The 17,011-nt window shown below is 49.5% G+C and overlaps 1 protein-coding gene across 1 annotated transcript in view; it reads left to right on the forward strand.

Moving 5' to 3' along the window:
- CLIP2 (CAP-Gly domain containing linker protein 2) overlaps window positions 1-17,011 on the forward strand; it is a 227,999-nt gene that overhangs the window by 123,455 nt on the left and 87,533 nt on the right. The window lies entirely within an intron of this gene.

A 17,011-nucleotide genomic window follows, 5' to 3' on the forward strand; every position in this document is an offset into this window, starting at 1 on the left:
GCCAAGTCTTGCCTGTGATGCTTCCCACTCACCACCAGGTGTCACCCTCGGCCCTCTCACCGCGGCTTGTCCGTTCCACTCTCTGGTCCAGGCTGGGCTTTAGGGCTGCAGAGGGAGACACAGGTCAGCTTTGTACGCAGGAGCAATAACGGGGACACAGGTGTCCCGGCTCCTGGCCCCAGAGCTCCCTGTTCCCGTGGCCTCCCAGACTTGGTTCAGGCCTGTCTGTGAGTATGCATGTGTGTCCATGCTTCCATCTCTGGGAGAGAGGCCGGCCAGGGCGTGGACATTCATCCCCTCCCCGGGACCGCACCGGGCCAGGACTACCCTGGCCTCCCTCCTCCCACACAGCGCTGCCTCCCCTCCCCGCAGTCTGGGCTCCTTCCACAGTGCTGACCCTGGCCTGCCTTCTCTGTCCTGAACCCCCTCATCGCGTCCCCCTTGCCGACCTCAGCTGGGCATTCACCCTGGTCCCATTCCCACTCCCCAAGAGAGGCTGGGAAGTGTCTTGAGACTGAAGTTGGGGTCCAGTGTAAATTCAGGAGGAACATGGTATAGGACGAATAACCAGGATGCTCAAGTTCTAGAAGCTTCTCTGGAACCTTGGGCAAGGCTTTGGGCCCTTTCTCTGGAGCTACCAGCAGAGGGAAGGACCTGCTGCCTCCAGGGCGGCTCCAACCCCGCCTAGACCCCCTCCCAGCCGCCCTCTCCTGCTGCCACAGCTGCCTCTTCCGGCTGGCCCCACGCACAGCTGTGCCTCAGTTTCCCAGCAGCCCCGAGCCTGGAGTTCACCAGGAGCACCTTCATGGCCATGCACCAGGTCCGCAGCCTGGGGTCTGTCGTGTTCATCACACTCTGGGCTCTGTCCCCGGCTCCCAGTTCAGGCCTCAGATCCTGCCTCCAACACCACACCCTCAGGCCTTTCCAAGTGACAACACACATGCAGGCACACACAAACAGACACACACGTACACAGAGACACATGTACACATGCACATCATATATACACACACAGACACACATGTACACACATACACACATATATACACATATACACACACATACACAAACACTACAGACACATGTACACAGAAATATATACACATACATGTACACATATACATATGTGCACACACACACGTACATATATATGTTACACAGAGACACACATCTACACATATACATACAGAAACACAATACAAATACATATAAACACTACAGACACATGTACACAGACACACACAAATACACAGACACACAGAAACACAGACACACAGACATGTACACATACATATGCGTATGCATACACACATATGCACATGTTACACAAAGATGCACATATACACACACATACACATACAGAAACAATACACATACACATGTAGACACATACATACAAACACACACATACACATAGACACATACACAAACACTACAGACACATGTACACAGACACAAATACATACACATACACAAAAACACTACAGATGTACACAGACATGCATGTACACATATACACATATGTATACGCATACATACTTATGCACGTGTTATACAGACACTCATATACACACAAACATATACACATACACATAATACACATATACACACACACATATACACATACATATACACACATGCGCATAGACATACACATACACAAACACACACGTACACAGACACACAAATACATACACATACATGTACACATATACACATACATACACAGGTGTTACACACATATATACACACATACACATGCATACACACTACAGACACATACACAGACACACAAATACACAGACACATACATACACATAAACACACAAACACTACAGACATGAACACACACAAATACATACACATACACACATACCTACACACATATGCAGGTGTTACAGGTACACATATACACACATACACATACAAACACTACAGATACATGTACACAGACACACAAATACATACAAACACAGACACAAAAACACACACATACATGTACACACACGTACGCATGCACACACACTTTACACACAGATAGACATATACACACACACACAAACACATACACATATATACACACAAGCAATACACATACACACACGCATATACATGCATATATATCCACACCTGTGCACACGCACACACATGTGCACACACACTTTTTCTCCATGGCCTGCAGAGACGCGCCCATTGGGAACTTGGTTCACACCTCTGCCTAGAGGGGAGCATGCTGTGTGCACTCCAACATATCTCTAACCTCTTTTTTTAAATTGACAAAAATTGTATCTGTTTGTGGTGTATCTGTTGTGGTGTGCAACATGATGTTTTGAAATACGCATAAAATGTGGACTGGCTACATCAAGCTAATTAGCATATGCATTACCTCATTTATCTTTTTGTGGGGAGTGTGCCGAGAACACTTCAAATCCACTCTCTGGGTACTTTTCAAGTTTAGAACACATTGTTACCAAGGATAGCCACCAGGTTGTACTTGGATCTCTTGAACTTACTCCTCCTAAGTGAAATTTTGTGTTTTTTTCCTTGTGTGTGTGTGAGACAGGGTGTCACTCTGTTGCCCAGGCTGGAGTGCAGTGGTGCCATCAGCTCACTGCAGCCTTCATCTCTGGGCTCAAGACATCCACCTTCCTCAGCCTTCCAAGTAGCGGTAACTACAGGTGCGCACCACCATGCCCAGCTAATTGTTTGCATTTTTAGAGAGATGGGGTTTCACCATGCTGCCCAGGCTGGTCTCTCGAACTCTTGGGCTCAAATGATTGGCCTGCCTCAGCCTCCCAGAGTGCTGGGATGACAGGCATGAGCCACCACTGCCACCCCCATATCTCTGAGTCTTAGCCCAGGGCATGGCACACAGTCGGTGCTCATGAGTGGCTGTCAGATGGATTGATCAGTTCCACCACTGCACACACTTCCATCTTCAATCTTGCACTCCTACTTAACTGCTCTCCCAGAGCTCCAGACACTGCCAGGTTGTCCTCGCATCCTGACAAACTGTCCTCTTTCTATACCCTTTCCAAGTCACCTAATTATCCTCATTTTTTTTTTTTTTTTTGGTAATTTGAGTTTATTTGACCATCTTGATCTGAAATAGTCAAGCTTTTGGCTATTGTTTTCTTCATTTACTTATTTAAATTTTTTTAGTAACTCTATTAACTGATTGATTTCCTTCCTTCCTTCCTTCCCTTCTTCCCTCCCTTCCTTCCTTCCCTTCTTCCCTCCCTTCCTTCCTTCCCTTCCTTCCTTCCTTCATTCCCTCCCTCCCTCCCTTCCTCCCTCCCTTCCTCTCTCCCTCCTTGCCTCCCTCCTTCCTGCCTGCCTGCCTTCTCTCCCTCCCTCCCCCACCTTTCCGTCTCTCTTTCTCTTTTCTTTTCTTTTCTTTCCTCCTTTCCTTTCTCTCTTTTTTGTTTCTTCCTTTTTCCTTCTTTATTTTGAAATAAAGTCCCGCTGTGTCGCAGGCTGGAGTGCAGTGGCACAACGTCTGTTCACTGCAACCTCTGCCTCCCGGGTTTAAGCAATTCTCCTGCCTCAGCCTCCCAAGTAGCTGGGATTACAGGCATGCGCCACCATGCCCAGCTAATTTTGTATTTTTAGTAGAGATAGGGTTTTGCCATGTTGGTCAGGCTGGTCTCAAACTCCTGACCTCAAGTGATCCACCTGCCTCAGCCTCTCAAAGTGCTGGGATTACAGGCGTGAGCCACCACACCCAGCCAGAATTGTTTTCTTTAAAACAACTTTTCTGTACTGGACATGGTGGCTCACACCTGTAATCCCGGCACTTTGGGAGGTTGAGGCAGGAGGATTCCTTGAGCTCAGGAGTTCGAGACCAACCTGGGCAACATGGCAAAACCACGGGCGTAGTGGCACATGCCTGTAATCCCAGCTACTGGGGAGGCTGAGGTGGGAGCATCACCTGAGTCCAGGAAGCCAAGGCTGCAGTGAGCCATGATCACGCCACTGCACTCCAGCCTGGATGACAGAGCGAGACCCTGTCTCAAACAAATAAATAAAACAGCTTTTCTGTTTTCTTTCCTTTCCTCCTCTCCTGTTTCCTTTCCTCCTCTCCCGTTTCCTGTCCTCCCCTCCCCTCCCCTCCCCTCCCCTCCCCTCCCCTCCTCTCCCCTCCTCTCCCCTCCTCTCCCCTCCTCTCCTCTTTCCTCCCTTCCCCTTCCCTCCCCTCCTCTCCTCTCCTGACAGAATCTCACTCAGTCGCCCAGGCTGGAGTGTAGTGGCCGGATCTCAGCTCACTGCAAGCTCCACCTCCCGGGTTTACACCATTCTCCTGCCTCAGCCTCCTGAGTAGCTGGGACTACAGGCACCCGCCACCTCGCCCGGCTAGTTTTTTGTATTTTTTTTAGTAGAGACGGGGTTTCATCGTGTTAGCCAGGATGGTCTTGATCTCCTGACCTCGTGATCCATCTGTCTCGGCCTCCCAAAGTGCTGAGATTACAGGCTTGAGCCACCGCGCCCGGCTCTTTCTTTCTGTCCTCTTTACTTGAAAGTTTATATCTTGTTCAGAAAATAAATATGGGCCAGGTGCAGTGGCTCATGCCTGTATTCCTAGCACTTTGGGAGGCTGAGGCAGGAGGATCACTTAAGCCCAGGAGTTGGAGCAACATAGTGAGAGACCCGTATCTTTTTTTTTTTTTTTTTTTTTTTTTTTTGAGATGGAGTCTTGCTCTGTCGCCAGGCTGGAGTGTAGTGGCGCGATCTTGGCTCACTACAACCTCCACCTCCCAAGTTCAAGAGATTCTCTGGCCTCAGCCTCCCGAGTAGCTGGGACTACAGGTGCCTGCCACCACGCCTAGCTAATTTTTTTGTATTTTAGTAGAGACGGGGTTTCACCATGTTGGCCAGGATGGTCTCAATCTCTTGACTTCATGATCCGCCCACCTCGGCCTCCCAAAGTGCTGAGTTTACAGGCATGAGCCACCACGCCTGGACTGACCCCATATATTTTTAAAGAAAAAAAGAAAAGAAAAGAAAAGAAAAGAAACATGATATTCTTTCTCCCCAATGCCAGTTCTTCATCTGCGATCCCCTTCTCTGCACCGTCCCTCCATCTCCTGGGTGGTCATCTCCATCTTCTCAGACTTACATCTTTAATGTTCGTATTTTTAATCTTTTAATCCCAGACCTGAGGCATTGATTGTCTATCTTCTTAAATCACATTTACGTTGTCACTTTGTTTTATCATTATTTTAAACCTCTAAACTTTTATCTCTTGTGGAGAGTTACTTTTAAGACCAACTTCATAGCTTTTCATTTTAATTTTGTATTTGCTGATTTTAACTTTGTAATACACATTAGCCCTCTTGTTTATAAAGTATTCATCTTATTGGTGCTAGTCTTGTAATTTCTTTCATCTTAACTATTTATCATGATTAAAAAGAAAACTCTTGATTTTAAATCTTTGCTGGCCTTTTTTTTTTTTTTTTTTTTGAGACAGAGTCTCACTCCATGCCCATGCTGGAGTGTAGTGGTGTGATCTCGGCTCACTGCAACCTCTGCCTCCTGGGTTCAAGCAATTCTCCTGCTTCAGCTTCCCACATAGGTGAGACTATGGGCCACCATGAGCCACCATGCCCAGCTAATTTTTCTTTTTCTTTTTCTTTTTTTTTTTTTTTTTGAGGCGGAGTCTGGCACTCTTGCCCATACTGGAGTGCAGTGGCCGGATCTCGGCTCACTGCAAGCTCCACCTCCCAGGTTTACGCCATTCTCCTGCCTCAGCCTCCCGAGTAGCTGGGACTACAGGCGCCCGCCACCTCGCCCGGCTAGTTTTTTTGTATTTTTTAGTAGAGACGGGGTTTCACCGTGTTAGCCAGGATGGTCTCGATCTCCTGACCTCGTGATCCGCCCGTCTCGGCCTCCCAAAGTGCTGGGATTACAGGCTTGAGCCACCGCGCCCGGCCAAAGTCCTTATTTTTCTCAGTGATTACTTCTTAACCTTCTAGGCATTCATTCAATCCTCACAAAACTCTATGTGGCCAGCCCTGTTTGTGTGTTGTTATTTTTATTTTTTTAGAGATGGGCTGTCACTCTGTTGCCGAGGTTGGAGGTAGCGTTGACCTCCTGGACTTAAGCGATCCTCCTGCCTCAGCCTCTTGAGTAGCTGGGACTACAGGCATGCACCACCATGCACAGCTAATTTTAAAATTTTTTGGCCAGGTGCAGTGGCTCATGCCTGTAATCCCAGTGCTTTAGGAGGCCGAGGTGGGAGGATCATTTGAACCCAAGAGTTCAAAGCCAGCCTGGGAGACATAGCAAGACCCCAGTCTCTACCAAAAAAAAAAAAAAGGCCGGGCACAGTAGCTCACACTTGTAATCCCAGCACTTTGGGAGGCGGATGGAGGCGGGCAGATCACAAGGTCAGGAGATCGAGACCATCCTGGCTAACACGGTGAAACCCCACCTCTACTAAAAATACAAAAAAAAAATTAGCTTGGTGGCGGGCACCTGTAGTCCCAGCTATTCGAGAGGCTGAGACAGGAGAATGGCGTGAACCCAGGAGGTGGAGCTCATGGTGAGCCAAGATCGTGCCACTACACTCCAGCCTGGGCGACAGAGCGAGACTCTGTCTCAAAAAAAAAAAAAAAATTATATATATGATTTTTTATTCTGCACTCCAGCTCTGTCACCAGTATTAAGTACTGGTATTACAGCCATGAGCCACAATGACTGGCCCATAAACGCACTCTTTATTTTTATTTATTTATTTATTTGTTTACTATTTTTGAGACAGAGTCTTGCTCTGGAGTGCAGTGGCACAATGGCTCACAGCAGCCTCCGCCTCCTGGGTTCAAGTGATCCTCCTGCCTCAGCCTCCTGAGTAGCTGGGATTATAGGCATGCACCACAATGCCTGGCTAATTTTTTTGTTTTTGTTTTTGTTTTTCTTTTTGTTTTTGTTTTTTTTTTGAGACGGAGTCTCGCTCTGTCGCCCAGGCTGGAGTGCAGTGGCGTGATTTCGGCTCACTGCAAGCTCCGCTCCCCGGGTTCACGCCATTCTCCTGCCTCAGCCTCCTGTATAGCTGGGACTACAGGCGCCCGCCACCACGCCCGGCTAATTTTTTTTTTTGTATTTTTAGTAGAGACGGGGTTTCACCGTGTTAGCCAGGATGGTCTCGATCTCCTGACCTCATGATCCGCCCGTCTTGGCCTCCCAAAGTGCTGGGATTATAGGCATAATTCACTGCACCCGGCCTTTATTTTTATTTTTAAAATTTTATTTTTTACTATCACTATTTTTTGAGACAGGGTCTCACTCTGCCACCCAGGCTGGAGTATAGTGGCGTGATCACGGCTCACTGTAGCCTCAATCTCCTGGGCTCAGGTGATCCTCCTACCTCAGCCTCCTGAGTGGCTGGGACCACAGGTATGAGCCACCACACCAAGGTAAGTTTTTAAATTTTTAATAGAGATGGGTTTGCACTATGTTGCCCAGACTGGTCTTGAACTCCTGAGCTCAAGCGATTCTCCCGCCTCGGCCTCCCGAAGTGCAGGGACTATAGGTGTGAGCCACCATGCTCAGTCGTAAATGCCCCCTTTAGTGGCTTCTTCCCTGTCCCACCCCTCACAGGTGTCCTGGGATCACCTCCCAAGCCACTGCACCCAAATTCTCTGGCCTTGCTTTTGAGGAATCCAAACAAAGATGGCAGAATTTCCTATTTGTGTGAGAACAGCAAACTTGAACGGGGTTTTGGAGAGGTGGATTTGTCACAGTTTGCCGCGGAATGTCACATTTCTCCTTGAAGAGGGAGCTGAGCAGCTGCTCTGAGCCACTCAATACACTGCCCAGTCCTTCTCTCACTTTACTTCTGCCCTTTCTTCTCCAAAACCCTCCCTCAGCCAGGCGCAGTGGCTCACGCCTCTAATCCCAGCTACTTGGGAGGCTGAGGTGGGAAGATTGCTGGGGGCCAGGCATTTGAGACCAGCCTGGACAACAAAACGAGACCCCATCTCTACAGGAAGTTAAAAAATTATAAGGACCGGGTGTGGTGGCTCACGCCTGTAATCCCAGCACTTTGGGAGGCCGAGGCTGTTGGATCATCTGAGGTCAGGAGTTTGAGACCAGCCTGGCCAACATGGTGAAACCCCATCTCTACTGAAAATACAAAAATTAGCTGGGCATGGTGGCAGGTGCCTGTAACCCCAGCTACTAGGGAGGCTGGGGCGGGAAAATTGCTTGTACCCGGGAGAAGAGGTTGCAGTGAGCCTAGATTGTGCCACTGCGCTCCAGCCTGGCCAACAGAGCGAGACTCTGTCTCAAAAAAAAAAAAAAAAAAAAAAGCAAACAAACGAAAAAGAGTGTGTTTATGAGCAGGTGAACTTTGGGGGCAGCTGGGGATGGGTCTCGCTGGGAACTCTCCATGAGGCTGGGGACAGGATGCCTCAGGCTCGTAGCTGGGGTGTTTGATTGCGAACTCCACCCCTCAGTGGTTGAGGGTTCCTCCGGCATTCAGCCAGACTCCCTCCGAGAGAACAGAGCTGTTTCCTCTGTGTCCAGGGTCTGCCACTGTGCCCTGCCCTAAGCAGGTGCTCTATGTGATGCTAGTGGAGGCGTAGACCTCAAAAGCAAAGTGACTTCAGATCCCCAAGTGCCTTATGGAACACCAAGAGTCACTTCAACCCCACACAGGGAACTCCTGGGGAAGGAGTTGTGGGCCATAAAGGGAAGACAATACGGTCCCTGCCCTCTGGGAGTGCCCAGCCCTGCTGAGGAAAGGTGACCTGTGTCAGCGCCCACTGGCCAGGCACCATGCCTGTGTCCAGTACATGTGGAGTTATTAAGGTCCTCCTGTGTGTTGGAAATGAACCTGTAATCCCAGCACTTTGAGAGGCTGAGATGGGAGGATTGCTTGAGTTCTGGAGTTTGACACCAGCCTGGGCAACACAGCAAGACCCTGTATCTAAATAATAATAATGATTATTATTATTATTTATCTAAATTTCTCTAAATAATAATTATTAATTAAATATAATAATTAAAATTAATTACTATTATTTTAAAAAGGAGATGCAGGTATTCAGGGACTGCCCGTCCTGTTTCCCCAGGTCTGTGCTAGGCCACATATGGGACTAGGAGGCACAGGGGCTGAGAAAGAAAGGGACTCGGCTGGGTAAGATGGCTTAAACCTGTCATCCCAGCACTTTGGGAGGCCGAGGTGGGAGGCCAGAGTTTGAGACCAGCCTTGGCAACATAGTGAGATCCATATCTACAAAAAATAAAAAATCAGGCGTGCATGGTGGTGTGCACCACTAGTCCCAGCTACTCAGGAGGCCGAGGTGGGAGGATCACTTGAGCCCAGGAGATCGAGGTTGCAGTGAGCTGAGATTGCACCACTGCACTACAGCCTGGGTGACAGAGCAAGACTTTGTCAAGAAAAAGAGAGAGAGAAAGAAGAAAAAAAGAGGGAGGGAGGGAAAGAGGGAAGGAGGGAGGAAAAAGGAAGGGAGGGAGGGAGGGAGGGAAAGAAGGAAGGAAGGAAAGAAGTAAGGAAGGAAGGAAGGAAGGAAGTCCATCCTACCTCTTTTTTGTTTTTTTTCTTGAAATGGAGTCTTGCTCTGTCACCCAGGCTGGAATGCAGTGGCTCCATCTCAGCTCACCGCAACCTCCACCTCTCAAGTTCAAGCAATTCTTGTGCCTCAGCCTCCTGAGTAGCTGAGATTACAGACATGCATCACTATGCCCAGCTAATTTTTTTTGTAGAGACAGGGTTTCACCATGTTGGCCAGGCTGGTCGTGAACTCCTGATCTCAAGCGATCTACCCACCTCGGCCTCCCAAAGTGCTGGGATTATAGGAGTGAGCTGCCTTGCCTGGCCACTTCTTCTTCTTCTTTTTTTTAAAATTGAGACGAGGGTCTTGCTATGTTGCCCAGACTGGTCTGGAACTCCTGGGCTCAAGCAATCCTCCCACCTTGGCTTCCCAAAGTGCTGGGATTACAGGCATGAGCCACTGCGCCCAGCCTCCATCCCAACTCTTGATGAAGCCACAGTCCAGGGAGGGAGATGGGAGCTTCCTGCGAGAAGGGAATCACCTGAGAGGTTCAGGTCATATGGTCAATGCAGACAGGAGGGGAGGAAGTAGCTCAGAGAAGCAAGAAATCTAGGAAGACTTCCTGGAAGAGGCAGGTTGGGGCTGAGATCTGGAGAACAGAAAGGAAATGTTTCCTGGTGGCCCCCGCCCTCAGGGACCATGGCCCTGGCTTGCCCCACTTTTCCTCTTATTGTACTCCCATGAGGATCTGCTCTCCCCAAATACTCTAGGAACTCGTAAAGCCTACGTGATCCTGCTGTGTGAGATACAGGGACCAGGTCTAATTCCAGCACTGAAGCCCTGAATGGCCTTGGGCAAACCTCTCCGCTTCTCTGAGTCTCTGTGTCCTCATCTGTTAGATGTTCACATCATGCACTTTACCCTTACACATTGGTTGTGAGGCTAAGGAGATCGTGTGTGGTTTCTGAGCCAGAGGTGAGCAAAGCTCCATAGTGATCACACCACCCACCCCCTTAATTCACTGATGGGAAAACGGAGGCTCAGAGAGGCAGAGGTCACCAGGACAGCTACATCATCTTTCAAGCCCTGGTTCAAAGGCACTTTCTAGTGCCTCCAGGCCAAACTGGTTGCTTCTGGCTTTGCTGTTTTTTTTGAGACAGAGTCTCGCTCTTTTGCCCAGGCTAGAGTGCAGTGGCGAGATCTCAGCTCATTGCAAGCTCTGCCTCCCAGGTTCAAGCAGTTCTCTGGGGCTCAGTCAGGCCCTTTGTCCTAAGAGGTCCAGGCTCCTGGACCCCTGAAGGGTCATCAGGCCTTGCAGCCTGAGCATGGATGCTGGCTCTAACAGCCTGTGACCCCCACTGCACTCGTGCCTGCTCTAGTTCCTGCAGTACAGCCCTTTCACACTCCGGACACCTAAGCAACAAATCTAACAATCAGATTGGTAGCTGACCCCTGTAATCCCAGCACTTTGGGAGGATCGATTGAGCCCAAGAATTCAAGACCAGCCTGGGCAACAGAGACCCCTGTCTCTACAAAATAAAATACAACGATTAGCCAGGTGTGGTTGTAAGTACGTGTATTCTCAGCTACTCGGGAGTCTGAGGCCAGAGGATCACTTGAGCCTAGGAGGTGGAGGCTTCAGTGCGCTGAGATCACACCACTGCATCCAGCCTGGGTGACAGAGCAAGGCCCTGTCTCATATAAAAATATATACAAAAAATTTTAATAAGGTATGACCATGTCAATCCTCTGTATATAACCTGCTAAGGCTCCCCCATTGCCCTCAGGATAAAGACAGGCCTCTTAGTTCTACACTCAAGGCCTGTCCTGCTGGGTCTCTTAGCCTTATCTCCCACCACATCTCACTGCTACCAGGAGCTCCATCTGCCAGCACTTCCCTTCGGATCCCTCAGGCTCACCCTGACTCTGAGCCTTAGCACAGGCCATTCCTGCCGCCTGGAACAGCAGCATCTCTTGTCACCAGAACAGCTACATCATCTTTCAAGCCCTGGCTCAAAGGAACTTTCCAGTGTCTCCAGGTCAAGCTGGTTGCTTCTGGCTTTGCTTTTTTTGTTTGTTTTGTTTTTTTGCTGTTGTTTTTGAGATGGAGTCTCGCTCTGTTGCCCAGTCTGGAGTGCAGTGGTGCAATCTCAGCTCACTGCAACCTCTGCCTCCTGGGTTCAAGTGATTATCTTGCCTCAGCCTCCCAAGTAGCTGGGATTACAGGTGTGCACCACCACACCTGGCTAATTTTTATATTTGTATTTCTTTCTTTCTTTGTTTATTATTATTTGAGACAGAGTCTCACTCTGTCACCCAGCTGCAGTGCAGGGTGCTATCTCAGCTCACTGCAACTTCTACCTCCTGGGTTCAAGAGATTCTCCTGCCTCAGCCTCCCGAGTAGCTGGGATCATAGGCATGCACCACCATGCCCAGTTAATTATTTTTAATTTTAATTTTTATTTTTTTGTATTTTTAGTAGTGACAGGCTTTCACCATGTTGGCCAGGCTGGTCTCGAACACCCGACCTCAAGTGAACCACCCACCTCGGCATCCCAAAGTGTGGGGATTACAGACATGAGCCACCATGCCTGGCCTGGGTTTGCTGTTTCTCCAGCACCTTCCAGAGGCTTCTCCTGTAGCACACGCTCTTGGATTGATGTGTCTGTGGGTTTGGATGTCTTAGACTACGTGTTCTTTGAGGTCAAAAGCTGTGTCCAGGACATCACCTGGGCCCAGCCCAGCTGAGAGCCAGCTCCTCCATCTTGCCCAATGTCTGGGGCATCTGATGGCAAATAACCCCAGGGCTGCCTCCCCATTCCCTGCCCTGGACCTTTACTTCAGAGACAGCTGAACCAGACCCTGGAGACTTGCCCCCTGCCCCCCTCTGCCCCACACCTCATCCTGTCCTCAAGGGCACTTGGGGGATGGGAGGGATGTATGGAGGGAGGCTGGTTATTAATTAAAAACCAAGTCATGCACAGATCCTGCTTCATTCCAATAAAAACCGTCAAGGGTATTAATTACCAGATCTGGCGATAGACGCGGGTTAGGTTTACTCAGGCCCGGTAAGGATGCTGGTGGCCGGAATATCAATGAACACCCGGGCTCCTCGGCTCGGGGCCCTGGGCTGAGCACGGGCTGGGCAGGCGCAGGGCACCTTGGGGAGGACGAATCGTGATGAAAATAACATCGACGCCACCAGATGCTTCTCAACCCAGCACTTCCCGAGTTCCAAGCAGGGGGCCACATACCACGGCTACAGACCTGATGTCATCTCACTCCCAAAAGCCTTGTGAAATGGGTTCTGTTTTTATCCTCATTTTGCAGCTAAGGGCATTAGGCTAAGGGCATTAGGGTACAGAAAGGTTTTGTAATTTGATGGGGTCACACAGCTGGCAAGGGGCAGTGCTGGGATACCAGCCTGGGTTCTTTTTATTTTTGTTATTTTTATTTATTTATTTTTTAGGACAGGATCTTGCTCTGTCACCCAGGCTGGAGTGCAGTGGCGCAATCACAACTCACTGCAGCCTCAAACTCCTGGGCTCAAGCGATTCTCCTGCCTCCACCTCCTGAGTAGCTGGGAATACAGGGACATGCCATCACGCCCAGCTAATTTTTTTTTTTTTTTTTTGAGATGGAATTTCACTCTTGTCACCCAGACTGCAGTGCAGTGGCATGATCTCAGCTCACTGCAACCTCCACCTCCTGGGTTCAAGCGATTCTCCTGCCTCAGCCTTCCTAGAAACTGGGATTACAGGTACCCACCACCACGCCCAGTTAATTTTTTGTATTTTTAGTAGAGACGGGGTTATGCAATATGGAGCAGGCTGGTCTCGAATTCCGGACCTCAGGTGGTCTGCCCACCTCGGCCTCCCAAAGTGCTGGGATTACCCACATGAGCCACAGTGCCCGGCCACACCTAGCTAATTTCTTAGTAGAGATGGGGTCTCGCTATGTGGCGCAGGCTGGTCTTAAACTCCTGGCCTCAAGCGATCCTCCTGCTTCAGCCTCCCAAAGTGCTGGGATTACAGTTATGAGCCACCAAGCCTGGCAGCTGGTGCTGTCAAAGTCCCAGAGGAGCTGGGCTGCGTCATCAAAGCAACTCTTCCTTGGACAAATGGGGAAACCGAGGCAGGAGAGGGCATCACTTGCCAAAATCATACCCCACATTGGAGGAATGTCGACCATGTCCCCTGAGGCCCAATGTGGGACTCTCCTCCCACCAGACTAAGTGTGTGTATGTGGGGGTAGGGATCCTTGCCAGAAAGGGAGGGGTGTGGCCGGGCGCGGTGGCTCACGCCTGAAATCCTAGCTCTTTGGGAAGCCGAGGCGGGTGAATCACCTGAGGTCAGGAGTTTGAGACCAGCCCGGCTGATGTGGTAAAACCCCATCTCTACTAAAAATAAAAATTAAAAAAAAAAATTAGCTTGGTGTGGTGGTGGACGCTTGTAAGCCCAGCTACTCAGGAAGCTGAGGCATGAGAATCGCATGAACCCAGGAGGCAAAGGTTGCAGTGAGCTGAGATTGCGCCACTTTGCTCCAGCCTGGGTGACAGAATGAGACTGTCTCAAAAAAAAAGGAAAAGAAAAGAAAAAAAGGGAGAGGGTGTAGGGGCCCCAGATGGGCCAGGGTTTGGGGGTTGAGGCCACCTGCCACTTCCTGCCTCCTTCCTCACCTACCTCCCTCCTCCCTTCATCCATCCATCCTCTCTGAACCCTCAGCAACCCAGCTGGGCGGAACCAACCCAGCACTCCTCTGTGTCAACCCTGGAAGGCGGTCTCAGCCCGGCACAAGTCCCCAGCGGCATTAAAATAGGCCTGACCTAAATGCAAGCACAATGCCAGCGCTGAAAACACGGCTGTGTCAGCGGAAACTCCAGCTGGGTAGGAAAAAAAATACACTTTGGGATTCACGCCATCCCCTGAGCCCAGAAAGGGGGCCAGGCTGCCCCAGGCCCAGGGCCAGTGCTACCTACAGGACCCTGAGCGCCAATAGTTCCCTAAATGTCCCCAAGTGTGGCAAAGTGGCGGACGAGAGAGGACTCTGCTTCTGTGGCCTGACAGACAGCGAGCTCACAAGGGGGTCAGGAAGCTCTCGGCAACCACTGCTGTCACTCTGGGGAAACTGAGGCTCCGAGAGGGGAGGTAGCCACCCGAGGTGGCACAGCTTATAAGTAGCAGGAGTGGAGCAGCTGCTTGATTTCCAGGCAGGAAGAGGAGAAGGACAGCAACCATGCTCCTAATGCAGAAGCTTGGACCTGTGACTCCAAACAGGTATTAGGTAAACATGTCCTGTCAAGAGGCCATTCATGCCTGTAATCCCAGCACCTTGGGAGGCCGAGGTGGGGGATCACTTGAGGTCAGGAGTTCAGAACCAGCCTGGCCAATATGACGAAACTCCTTCTCTACTAAAAATATAAAAATTAGCCGGGCGTGGTGGTGCGCACCTATAATCCCAGCTACTTGGGAGCCTGAGGCACAAGAATTGCTTGAATCCAGGAGGTGGAGGTTGCAGTGAGCTGAGATCGTGCCACTGCACTACAGGGTGAGACTGTCTTAAAAAAACAAAACAAAACAAAACAAAAAACAAAAAAACAGAGGCCACTGACAGCCTTGAAGGCTTTACTTTTTATATTTATCTATTTATTTTTAATTTAATTTAATTTTTTTTGAGATACGGTCTTGTTCTGTCACTCAGGCTGGAGTGCAGTGGTGCGATCATGGCTCACTGCAGACTCAAACTCCTGGACTCAAGTGATCCTCGAATTGCAGCCTCCTGAGTAGCTGGGACTACAGGCACTCGCCACCACACCCAGCTAATTTTTTTGTATATTTTGTAGAGACGGGGTCTCTCTATGGTGCCCAGGCTGGTCTCAAACTCCCGGCCTGAGGCAACCCTCCCACCTCAGCCTCCCAAAGTGCTGGGATTACAGGCATGAGCCACCGCGATTGGCCTGAAGGCCCTAACTTTGTATTCAAACCAGAACTTGGCTGGGCGTAGTGGCTCATGCCTGTAATCCAAGCACTTTGGGAGGCTGAGGCAGATGAATCACCTGAGGTCAGGAGTTCGAGACCAGCCTGGCCACCATGGTAAAACCCTATCTCTACTAAACATACAAGCAAATTAGTTGGGCATGGTGGCGCACACCTGTAATCCCAGCTACTCGGGAGGCTGAGGCATGAAAATTGCTTGAACCTGGGAGACACAGGTTATAGTGAACCGAGAGTACACCACTGCACTCCAGCCTGGGTGACAAAGTGAGACTTCGTCTCCAAAAAAAATAAAAATAATAAAAATAAAACCGGGCCGGGCATGGTGGCTCAGGCCTGTAATCCCAGCACTTTGGGAGGCTGAGGTGGTTGGATCACCAGAGGTCAGGAGTTCAAGAACAGATGGACCACCATGGTGAAACCCCGTCTCTACTAAAAAATACCAAAAATTATCTGGCCATGGTGGCGCATGACTGTTATCCCAGCTACTCAGGAGGCTGAGGCAGGAGAACTGCTTGAACCCGGGAGGCGGAGGGAACCTGGGCGACAGAGCCAGACTCTGTCTCAAAAAAAAAAAAAAAAAAAAAGAAACACATTTTTGCACACAGGGCACAATATGAATTGTGCAGATTCAGCGGTTCTGCTCACGAGTAAAATGCTCTTATAGCTACACCTAAGCCAGCATTGAACGATATAAAGATAACTAGTAAAGAATGAAATGGTAAAAGACTAATCATTTAGCATTTTAATGTTTCTGTACTAAGAACGACATTAAATAGCAAATAGCAAATTTTTCAAAATCATGATGTCAAGAGATTCAGCCCAAGGATGAAAGGAAAAAGTTTTGTATTTTAGTACCTTCGAGGACACGTTTTTCCTGCTTTTTGAACAATGTGCCCCACACTTTCCTCTTGCAGTGATGTAGCCAGCCCTGGCCCTGGATCTGCACCATTCAGGGTAGGAATAGAGAAGCATGTCTTCAGTGGTTTTCTTTTTCTTCTTCTTCTTTTTTTTTTTTTGTTTTGTTTTCTTTTTTTGAGACGGAGTCTCGCTCTGTTGCCCAGGCTGGAGTGCAGTGGCACATCTCAGCTCACTGCAAGCTCTGCCTCCCGGGTTCACGCCATTCTCCTGCCTCAGCCTCCGGAGTAGCTTGGACTACAGGCGCCTGCCACCTTGCCCGGCTAATTTTTTGTTGTTGTTGTATTTTTAGTAGAGACGGGGTTTCACCATGTTAGCCAGGATGGTCTCGATCTCCTGACCTCGTGATCTGCCTGCCTCGGCCTCCCAAAGTGTTGGGATTACAGGCGTGAGCCACCACGCCCGGCCTTTGTTTTGTTTTCTGAGACGAAGTCTCACTGTGTCGCACAGGCTGGAGTGCAATGGCGCGATCTCGGCTCAATGCAACTTCCGCCTCCCGGGTTCAAGTGATTCTCCTGCCTCAGCCTCCTGAGTAACTGAGATTATAGAGCACCTGCCACCACGCCCGGCTAATTTTTGTATTTG

Source organism: Macaca mulatta, chromosome 3, assembly GCF_049350105.2.
Source record: "Macaca mulatta isolate MMU2019108-1 chromosome 3, T2T-MMU8v2.0, whole genome shotgun sequence".
In the NCBI taxonomy this organism is placed as follows: domain Eukaryota; kingdom Metazoa; phylum Chordata; class Mammalia; order Primates; family Cercopithecidae; genus Macaca; species Macaca mulatta.